Genomic DNA, 12,100 nt, shown 5'->3' on the forward strand with positions numbered 1-12,100 from the left:
TCATTTCTCCTCCCCTAATTATTCACGGCCGGCCGGCCGTACTTTCACTTTCACGGCCGCTAGGCCGTGTCTCTCGTTTCTCCTCCCCACCTCCCCACAGCAATGCCAAGAGCTTGCTTGTTTTCAACATGGCCCGTCTTTCCTTTACAACAGTGTTCAACGGGTGTTTCTTTCACCATGTCGCGTTATTCTTCCTTCCTTTTAAACAGTGTTTCGAGGTTGCTGTATGAACGCGGCTGCTGTGTAAACGTGGCCTACAAGATGGCCTGGTGTTTTTTTCCATGATGTTGTGCCACTAGCAACTTTATTTTTTTTAATTCAGGGCCGTGCCAACCCGCCCTCCCCTCTCTTCCTCATTAACATGGCCCGTCTTTCCTTTACAACAGTGTTCAACGGGTGTTTTTTTCACCATGTCGCGTTATTCTTCCTTCCTTTTAAACAGTGTTTCGAGGTTGCTGTATGAACGCGGCTGCTGTGTAAACGTGGCCTACAAGATGGCCTGGTGTTTTTTTCCATGATGTTGTGCCACTAGCTAGTTTATTTTTTTTAATTCAGGGCCGTGCCAATCCGCCCCCCCCCTCTCTTCCTCATTAACATGGCCCGTCTTTCCTTTACAACAGTGTTCAACGGGTGTTTTTTTCACCATGTCGCGTTATTCTTCCTTCCTTTTAAACAGTGTTTCGAGGTTGCTGTATGAACGCGGCTGCTGTGTAAACGTGGCCTACAAGATGGCCTGGTGTTTTTTTCCATGATGTTGTGCCACTAGCTAGTTTATTTTTTTTAATTCAGGGCCGTGCCAACCCGCCCCCAACCTCTCTTCCTCATTAAGCAGAACACTTTTGCGGCCGCTTCAATTTCAGGTCCGCGCGGCCAATGCTTGTTAGGACTTGAGCCCTGCTCCTGACCCACAGGTAAGCCCCACTCTCCCTTCCCAAACGCCACAGCAACATCCGAGGCCAGGCAGCGGCTCTCGGCCTCAACCCCGTCGCTACCCGCAGTGCGTGTGTGTGCGATACCATGATACTTTATCAAACCGCGCTGCTGCATTTCCGCCCGAGGTGGCCCACCTAATCCCCTCACTCAGACCACCCTCCCCCCATCTTATTAATGCGCTCTGGTGGCCTGGACAGTTCAGTAGACCCGACCCACGTTGTGTGGATTTACCTCAGTCAAAATGGGGTCAGTGAAATATATTACGTCTCCGTTTCTATTCGGGTCTCTTTACCACTGGTGTTTATTTCTCACAGTGGGCACCGGAATGGTGTGTTTTCAGAGGCAACCTGTAGGTCTACCGCAGCAGCCATTTTACAAGGCACTGGTGGGGGGGGGATACCTGCCCAGCCACCACCAGGAAGGGTGATACAAACACAATGCCCGTCATGTCACCAAGACGCACATTCAAAGCACAGGCTGCATGTCTGCATTAAATGACTCCGGCGTGGGAGAATGTGGGTCAGAGAGAGCCGATTAATTCATTAACACCATTAGCTGTGTTTCCCTTTAAACAGTGTTGGGCGAGAATATTGTATATTATTTAAACAGCATACGTACGCTTAAGTGGTATTCACAAGAATCATCAGGCGTATGTGCAGTGTGTAGTGCTAAAAATTAAAAAGTTGCTAAGAATTGTTTTACTAACATTATTCCGGTTTAGTTCTGCCGTTTGTTCGACTGCCGTTTCGTTGCATTGCGTGGCGCCACGAGTTAATTAGGTTAAAGGCTCAACGTCTGTGTGAACGCGCTCCGGGAGATGTGGTAGTATTTAGCATGTGTTTGCAAAGCACTTGGTGGTGGCGGCATGCCATGTTAATTATTTTTTGTCCACTACCATGGTGGTCATCCGTGAACAGCCGTCTTATTGGCGCCATGCTTCGAGATTTTTGTTCTATTCTTTCTGCATTAAAATACGTGATTCTACAGTGCCATATGTAACAAGCGTTTTAACATTTATTTTCTTAGGATATATTAAAGGCCATGCGTTCATTAGGCGCGAAGCAGGAGGCTGCTGTTTGGACGCGGCCTAGAAGATGGCCTGATGTTTTTAAACATGGCGTTGCGCAGTAGCAAATTTTATTTAATTGAATAAATTACTTTTCTGCCAAACACCTCTGTATTATTGTAAGGTGATACCTTACAACAGAGGTATTCAAACTATGGGGTGCGCCCCCCTGGGGATCCGTGGCTGCATTCCCAGGGGGGACGTAAATGTCTCGGTAAGCACTTGTGTGAATGAAGATGGCCTGGGAGTTCGTTTTCGCGTTTCCAGGCTGCCTTCATTTACATGAAGTACCTCCATTGTTTAGCCCATCAATTTCATTCTCATACAGAGGCCCGACAAGGTCCACATTAACAATTCAGGGATTGTTGCTTTCCAACAGAACAATTCAAAAAGTATGACAAGTGTGATCCTGAACACATCCTGGACGGGCAAAGATGTGGCTATAAAAATGAAAGATTCTGTAAGTATTTAGTTGTTTTTGTTCCCCTTCAGGCAACTGCCTATAAAATAATGCACATATTTTAAATGAAGAGTAAATGCCAATGAAACTAATTAGTTGGAATTTCTCTCTTTTAGGTTATGAAACCTCAATTGGTTAGCACAATCACTGCCATGTCTTGTCTGTTTGTGAGACCAGAGAGCTACAGATTTGAATCCTGGCTGGCACAGTGCAGAATAGTGACTTCTGGATATATAGTGCTATGATGTCCCAGCCTGTAACAAAAAGAATCCTGGATAGGTTTGTCATTATTTTAAAATAGTGTCATGCACAGTACGATAGACTGGCACCAAATTATTTCATGTTTCAGGTAAAACAGGCACTTAAAAATACTGTTAGTAATAAACAGCCAGACAGTACCTGGTGTGAGCATTTTTATAAGTCCATATAAAAGACTTTACAGAACCTGCCACCTTTAATTATCTCTCAAAAATAATAAAACCTTCACCATGAATCTTCAAATGACTGCAAAAATGTAATCTTATATTTGCTCCCAGCCAGCTTTTACATTTGGTGGGTAAGCAACTGCACACACTTACATGCATTTTAGGTAAGTGATGGCTCAATGAATGTGGTGTTGTGAGGACTAATTGTTTTTCATTTACAAATGAACAGAGATGGCTTCCTTAGAGAGATGTCCTGAGGAAGATGGTGTGATATTCAGGCTTATTGTTTTAATTGCCCAGCACTACCATTAGTGCAGCAGTTTCAGTGGCGCTAGTATAGTGGTGTGATGGTGAACTACACACCAAATAGGGTTCGGATACTAGCAAAGAGGAAGTTGAGGAGCCATATTCCTTGCTGGAATTGGGGGGCAGGTCACTCTAGCTGTGCTGGTAACAGGCCCGAGCTATAGGGGGCCAAAATGCGGGTCTTTCTCCTGTTTTCTAACAAAGGGGCAGAACGGCTTTGTCGGGCCTCGGGCCTAAAGAGTGCAGGCCTATTAGAGTGGGCAGTGAAATACATGCAAATGGTACTGCACATGCGGCGGAACTGGAGCCCAAGGGAGTCAGGTCCCAACTAAACCCCAATTATAGTTGTTTTACTATCCTTTCTTGCTTGCACTAGGGACCAGTCCACCCAGCCTGTGCCAGTGTTTCTTTGGGTCTCGGAACAATGGCTCCCAAGAGGGCACAACTGAAGCAGAGGAAACACCTTAAATTAGGCCTCACAGAAATGACACAATGGGGATAGGGCAAATGGAGGCCCTTTTCCTAACAAGCGGCAGAGGAGACTGCCCTCTTCACAGGACGGTAGCTCTCATTTATGAATCGGGTGCAACGGCACTGGGGTCCAGGAGTGAGAGGGGTCTACTGCATCACAGTTCTGACTGTCATACTTTACAAAAGAGGCATGGAGGCTCATTATCCTTGCGAGCATTAGGGCTGAGGACACTCCTTTCAATTACTTTTCGAGGTTTTATTGATGGGCAGGCAGGAGTAGTAGATTGCTATTCAGTGGCATAGCTATCATTAATGCAGCAGTTGAAGTTGAACTGGGGAAGAGGCGTGCGAGGGGCTCAAATCACCCAAATTTGGGGAGTTGTATTTTTTGTCATTTTCAACTTTAATGTATTTGCTCTTTTCCATTTATTGTTGATTATTAGCGGCAAAAAAAGCACTCGTGAAAATGATCTCATAAGCACCCCTCTCCCCTCCCGTCCCTCAAGTCATGCCATGAAGTTTTAGTGGGGGGGCTTGACTTCAAAACATTTTGCTTAAGGGGGGGCTCCGAGCAAAAAAGTTTGAAGACTTTGCTATTTGTGCTGTCATTGTAAAAAATAAATACACTAAAGATTGGGCGTCTTACTGGCGTCAGCGCCACGCATTCATTAAGCACAGAGCTGAACGCCACTCGTTCATTAGACTTGAAACTCGAGGCTGCTAAACTGCAAGTCTCTGACCTTTTTATTCAGTCATGTGTACCTCTGGCATGTCTTCTTTCAGGCCTTTTGTAGCCAGTTGGTTCCTAGTCACCCACCTGAGGCTGCTTGAGTTTTTCCTCCTGTACATCACGTACATACAAAACATGTTGCATTACAAATGCTTCAGGTGTCACATTTGAAAGAGTTAAAAGTGTTGGCATTGTAAATGACAAAGCTATTAATTTTGCTATTTTCAAGACCAACACATAAAAAAATTGTCATTTACAAAACCAATAGTTCCAACTTTTCTAATGCGAGACCTATTGCATTTCCAATGCTTGTTTTTCTGTTGACTGTTGGGCGAGACGTTTGCATGTCCTTTGTTTTCACACTCCCCTACACACCTGCCTCCTAGTGGTTGAAAAGCATGTCTGCGCGTTTGCCACGTGCTGCCAGGAAGCCCTCGTGTTAAGCTCCTGTAGATGCGGCTCCATCCAGACCCCAGTGCTGTTCAGGGTGCTGTGATATGCACACAGCACAGACTTCTTATTTTTGTAACAGCAAATCAACAAAAGCCTACATCTAGCAGGACGGTGGTCTGCCCTCTGAACCTGAGGCACCCCAATGTGAATGGTCGCAGCCTCACGAGGCACCCCAATGGGAATGGTTGCAGCCTCACGAGGCACCCCAATGGGAATGGTCGCAGCCTTACCAGGAGAGATGGTGTGGCATAACAGCCAAGGCTGCCGCCTTTGGTGCAGGGGGACCAGGTTCGAGTCTCAGCGTCGGCTCAGCACTCTGTGATTCTGGGCAAACTACTTAATCTCCCCATGCCTACCAAAAAGGAATGTGTCCGTTTGTAATACAACTGGTGCTCATGTAAAGCGCTCCTATTACTTCGAGTCGCGCTATAAACAAGCATTTGCAAGGCAATAGTTCTCGCATTAGGAAAGTTTGAGCTATTGGGATTGTAAATGACACAGTTTTTTATTTATGTGTTGGCTTTGAAAATAGCGAAATTAATAGCTTTGTCATTTACAATGCCAATAGTTATAACTTTCGCAAATGTGACACCCATGGCATTTGTAATGCAATATGTGTTGTATTTACGTGACTCAGATGTATTGCTATTACAAATAACAATGGCTTTTAATTTTTTTAGATAAATAATACTTAAATAAAAGTTATTGTAATTTATAATGGCAATAGCTTAAACTTTTGTAAATAACTTTTGTGAAGATTATGTTCAGTGTATTTTATTGTGACAAAAATCCAAGAACAGAAGTGAAATATTAACATCTTTTTGTGACATTTGTAATAAAGCTTGAAACATTGAGAGAACATATTTGAACCAGTTGTTGTTGAATGGTTGCTCAGATTGATGCAGTGTTGGCGCTGAGTGATGCTGTGGTGGTGACGAGTGATGCTGTGGTAGCGACGAGTGATGCTGTGGTAGCGCATTGTGATGTTGTGGTGCCCCTGAGTGATGCTGTGGTGGTGCTGAGTGATGCTGTGGTGATGTGATAGATAGAGTGAGTGCGATAGATAGAGTGAGTGCGATAGATAGAGTGAGTGCGATAGATAGAGTGAGGGCGATAGATAGAGTGAGGGCGATAGATAGACAGAGTGATGGCGATAGACAGATAGAGTGAGGGTGATAGATAGAGTGAGGGCAATAGATAGACAGAGTGAGGGCAATAGATAGATAGATAGAGTGAGGGCGATAGATAGAGGGCGATGGATAGATAGAGTGAGGGCGATAGATAGAGTGAGAGCGATAGATAGAGTGAGGGCGATAGAGTGAGGTCGATAGATAGATAGAGTGAGGGCGATAGATAGATAGAGTGAGGGCGATAGATAGAGTGAGGGCGATAGATAAATAAATAGATAGATAGATAGAGTGAGGGCGATAGTTAGGGCAATAGATAGAGTTAGGGCGATAGAGTGAGGGCGATAGATAGAGTGAGGGCGATAGATAGAGCGAGGGCGATAGATAGAGCGAGGGCGATAGAGTAATAGAGAGATAGAGTGAGGGCAATAGATAGATAGAGTGAGGGCGATTGATAGAGAGATAGAGTGAGGGCGATAGAGTGAGGGCAATAGATAGAGAGATAGAGTGAGGGCGATTGATAGAGAGATAGATAGAGTGAGGGCGATAGAGTGAGGGCAATAGATAGAGAGATAGAGTGAGGGCAATAGAGAGATAGAGTGAGGGCGATAGATAGATAGAGTGAGGGCGATAGATAGATAGAGTGAGGGCGATAGATAGAGTGAGAGCGATAGATAGAGTGAGGGCGATAGATAGAGTGAGGGCGATAGAGTGAGGGCGATAGAGTGAGGGCGATAGAGTGAGGGCAATAGATAGAGAGATAGAGTGAGGGCGATAGATAGATAGAGTGAGGGCAATAGAGTGAGGGCGATAGAGTGAGGGCGATAGAGTGAGGGCAATAGAGTGAGGGCAATAGATAGAGAGATAGAGTGAAGGCAATAGATAGAGTGAGGGCGATAGAGTGAGGGCGATAGATAGATAGATATATAGATAGATAGATAGATAGATAGATTGAGGGCGATAGAGTGAGGGCAATAGAGTGAGGGCGATAGAGTGAGGGCGATAGATAGAGTGAGGGCGATAGATAGAGTGAGGGCGATAGATAGAGTGAGGGCGATAGATAGATAGACTGAGTGCGGGCGATAGATAGAGTGATGGCGATAGAGTGAGGGCGATAGATAGAGTGAGGGCGATAGGTAGTTGTGTGTGTGGTTGTGTGTGGTTGTGTGTGTGTGTATGTGGTTCTGTGTGGTTGTGTGTATGTAGTTTTGTGTGGTTGTGTGTATGTAGTTTTGTGTTGTGTGTGTGTGTGTATGTGGTTGTGTGTGGGTGTGTGGTTGTGTGTGTGGTTGGGAGTGTGGTTATGTGTGTGGTTATGTGTGTGTGTGTGTGTGTGTGTGTGTGTGTGTGTGTGTGTGTGTACTGTTACATCACTGCTCTTTATCTGATGCTGTGGGTTTGTGTTACTATCCTTGTGGGGACTTGGGTGTGATAACACACTCACGCTGTGGGGACTTGATTGCACTGTGGGGACCTGAACCCAGGTCCCCACAAGGTAATGTCATTTAAATGATAAAAAATGGCTTCAGGAACATCTGTGTCAATTTTTACAACTTTTAAAAAATTTGTCTTGTGGGGACCTGTGTTTCATAAAGTGTGTTTACATTTTTGCTCGCTCTGCCCCCGTAGACAGGAGGCGGTACTGCAGTCTTAAACACACTTTGCATTTAAACACACTTTGTTCACCAGGAATACAAGTTAGCAGCAGAAAGCACAGATATTTGAAAGGAAAAGCTGCAAACTCGGGGTTAAAAAATATTTTTCATGCAAAGTAACATTTTCCCCATTTAATAAAGTAAAAATTTATTTCAAAGAAAATTTTGAATTAAGACTATTTGAGTTTAAAAATTGTTAAACATTGTTACAAGCAATTTGGGTACGATTTGAATCCCAGATTACATCACTATTGCGGTATGATCCTTATCTGCAATTAAAGCATGATGGTGCATTAAAACATGATACAATATAAACTGATCTGAGCGTTTTTTACAAATTTGATTACATATTATATGTACTTTGGAATACGTTTTTACGATGATGGCTAGATGAGTGAGTGCCTAGAGTTGCATTGTGCTAACAGATATGCTTTCTCAGATGCCGAACTGCAGTAATGTCATGCCCACCGCAATGGAAAGTTTAATTTTAACGGAAAAAGCATGTTCTTAGAACATTAGTGACATTCTTTAAAAATATATTCAAATATTGGCATAAGTTGAAATTACATTTAATTCAAACTGTTCCTAATGCTTTACAAATTAAATCAGCTTCATTCCCATTGATGGGTGAAGACCGTTCATATAACAAGCATTGGCAAAGCCAACAGGTGTCACCTACGAGACACCCACTGGCTTTGACAGAGGTTTTTTGCCCTGTTGTACAGCAGCGTGCCTGCTCTGCCTCATGGATGAAATTGATTTTTTTTTTAAAGCACTATGATGCAGCCAAAACAGACCACATCATGACATTTATTTTTATTGCTGGCAGTAGGGTGGGGACGTGTGAAGGGTCAACACTATCAACGGAGGGGGTGGGGAAAAGAAAAATCACTGACGTTGCCACTACTTATCACAGTATATAAAGAAGTTGTCAGAGCCTCCTTGGCCTTATTCAATGATAAAATGCAGACTCTGAAATATATCAACCATAGTAAAGTAGGTGCAGAGGCACAGACTCCTGGTTCACCCTACTTAGTGGGTATATTTTAAAAGCCAATAAAGGGTAGGTGGATAGGAGACCAAGGCCTAGCTGTATCAAGCGTTTCTTTGTCGCAAATGCTGCGAATCGCAAAATTGCAGCGTTTGCGACAAAAAAACAGGAAATGCGATGTGTCAAATAATCGCATCGCAATGTTTAAGTAATCGCAAATTTTGCGATTCCTTAACATTGCGGAAGCATTTAAGAAATCGCAAATTGCGATTTCTTAAATGCTATGTATGAAACTGTTTCAATTTGCGAATTTGGGTTAAGAAATCGCAAATTACCACCAACTTGTAGTTGGTGGTAATTTGCGAAATCTTATAATAATGCACAATTTGGCATTTTTAAAGGTGGCATGTGACGCACATACATGCCCATAGGGCATCTATGTGCGCCATATGCACACACATGCTAATTTCAGGGGTGCAGCAGGGTGTCCTTGAGACACCCCTGCACCCTTGAAATCATTCTCATTTTGCGATTAGCAAATTGCGAATTGCAAATTAAGATGTATTTCACATTCATTCCTATGGGCCTCCTGGCCCATAGGAATTAATGGGAAATTATTCCTTATTTGCGAATTCGCAATTTGCGAATTTGCAAATCAAGAAGATTAAGAAATCGCTAAAAAATAGCGATTTGTTTACATACATCCCATTTTGCGATTTCTAAATAGCGATTCCTTAAAAATCGCTATTTAGAAATTGCAAAGGGGTATGTTGATACATCTACCCCCAAATCCCTAGCTTGCATTTGGGCTCACAGTGCCCTTACTACTGCATTGGTACCCACACTTATTATAGTTTGGACTTAGTGCTTCAGCTAAGGTGCAAAGTTCTGCTGTAAAATGGCACCCTCATGTTGATGTCCTCTTCAATTTGCCCTTCCCGTTTATTTCAATATAGTTTGCCTTCCAAGATCATACTAGTTTAACTACAACATACTGCAGTAGCATAGGCTGTGCTCAACCACCTGCCTTATGAGTGAGAAGGTCTTCAAGCCGGAAGGGTGGAGAGGATGTGGCGGTATGCTAGAGCTGCAAACTTCAAACTCAATTCTTGACGTTAGTTTGACATCCTGTGATTCTGGTCAAATCACTTAATCTCCCTGTGCCTAAAGAAATTGTACATGAATTAACTGGTGCTCATGTAAAGTGCTTCAAAGTGGAGTGACACAAGCACAGCACTGGTGGGAATGAGGCATTTACAGAAGTATGTAAGAAGTGGCTTCTGTTGCTTCACCATTTATTTATTTATAAAGTTTTATATTTATTTATTTAAGCAATTTGTAGAGCGCGCAAATACCCGTGGGTGTCTTGGCGCTGTAGACGGGAGAGGCAATAGTGAAGTGATGTGCTGCTCATTGGTTAAAGAGCCAAGTCTTTATTAGCTTGCTGAAAGCCGGCAGCGATGGACAGGATTTAATTTGCTAAGGAAGGGTGTTCCACAGTCTGGCCGTGGCAACCGTGAATCTTTTGTCTCCCCCGGAGACCTTGTTTGTGCGGGGGATCGTGAGGAGATTGGCGGTTGAGGATCGTAGGTTTCTGCTAGGTAAGTGGGCACAAAAGGCTTTCTTTAGAAAGTCCGGACCTGTGTTATGAATGGCCTTGAAGGCAATGCATAGGGCCTTGAATTTTATGCGACTTGTGATTGGAAGCCAGTGCAAGTTTCGCACCACCAAGGAGATGGATTTGTACTTGGGGGTACCTGTAATTAACCTTGCAGCGGCATTCTGTACCATCTGTAGTTTGTTAGTGATCTTTTTCTGGGCATTCAGGAGCAGGCCGTTGCAATAGTAAATTTTGGACATAACAAGGGTGCTAATCAGGGTTTTTCCTGCCCTTGGTGGAAGGAAGGGTAGCAGTTTCTTGATCATTCTAAGAGTGTAGAAGGAGGACTAGACAATGGCATTGGCATGAGCTGAGAAAGTTAGTTTATCATCAAACATGACGCCCAAGTTTCTTACTTTCTATACTAAGGGGGGTGGAGGGCCCAGGGCAGTAGGCCACCAAGTGGTGGACCATGTTGGGTATAGATTGCCAAAGATCATAACCTCTGTTTTTCGGAGTTTAACTTTAGGCAGTTTTTGGCCATCCAGGAGCTGATGGCGAGCATACCAGATTGAAAACTGGCCGCAATTGCTCCTCCATCGTTGTTAATTGCGAGCACCAGCTGTGTGTCATCGGCGTAAGATGTCAACCCCATCCCATGGGCTTTGATGACCTTGGCCAGGTCCGACACATAGATATTAAACAGTGTCGGACTCAAGGATGATCCTTGTGGCACACCACATGGGAGCGTATATTCGCCGGGACTCACTAGCTGAGTGTGGTTGGCCAAGAACGACTCCAGTAAATCTTTGGCTTTGAGTGTAATGCCCATATTTGAGACACGGTCGATCAGGGTGACATGATCGACAGTGTGCAATGCTGCTGATAAATCCAGCAGTATCAGAACTGCTGTTCCACCTTGGTCTCAGGTGGCTCTAATCTCGTCTGCATCTTTGATCAGGGCGGTTTCTGTGCCATGGCCTTACCTGAAGCCAAATTGTGTTTCATCCAGGAGATTGTTTTCTTCAATGAAGTGAGCTAGCTGTATGTTCATTATTTTTTCAAAAATTTTTGCTGGGAAGGGGAGGCTCGTGATGGGTCTGTAATTTTTTTTGTCTAGTGGGTCGAGATGCTGTTCCTTCAGCAGAGGTTTGATGGTTGCCTTTTTCCAGTTTGCTGGGTAGATACCAGTGTTGAACATGGCATTACAGATGTCTGTGAGTTTAGGGACTAGTTGGTCGGGAAAAAGTTTTGATACCGAAGCTGGGCAAGGATCTGTAGGGGAACCTGATTTGATGTTGAGAATGATGTCATAGATTTGTGTGGATGAAACTTGTTTGAATTGAGAAAAGGATGGAGACTTGCTGCAGTTGTCAGTTGGGGTTGGCAAATCATTTTTTGGTTGTGTAGCGAAGTTGTCATATATTATGCTAACCTTACCTTGAAATGCACTCGCTAAGGAGTTACACAGGTCCTGAGAGGGTGCTGGTGGAGGGTTTACTTTCGATCCTGATAGTTTGGTGACTACCTGGAAGAGTAATTTAGTGGAGTCTTGGGCCATTTCTATTTGACTTGTGTAATATTTGCTTTTTTTCTGAGATAATGAGCTATTTATATTGGGAGATGGCCATTTTGTAGCAGGCTTTGTCAGTGGTATTGTAATTTCTGCGCCAGCGTCTCTCGAGGTTCCTACAGCGTTGTTTTCTAAATCTGAGGGCGTCAGAGAACCAAGGGGCTGATGCGGTGGTTCTGTTTTCTGAGAGATACTAGAGCATCACATGCTTTGTGTAGCCAATCTAGGTAATTAGAGGAGGCTAATGTTGGGTCTGGTGTGGGCTCAAAGTTGGATGAGGATAGCTGAGATTTGAGGAGCTGCTGATCTA

This window comes from Lissotriton helveticus, chromosome 12 (assembly GCF_964261635.1).
Source record: "Lissotriton helveticus chromosome 12, aLisHel1.1, whole genome shotgun sequence".
Taxonomy (NCBI): Eukaryota; Metazoa; Chordata; class Amphibia; order Caudata; family Salamandridae; genus Lissotriton; species Lissotriton helveticus.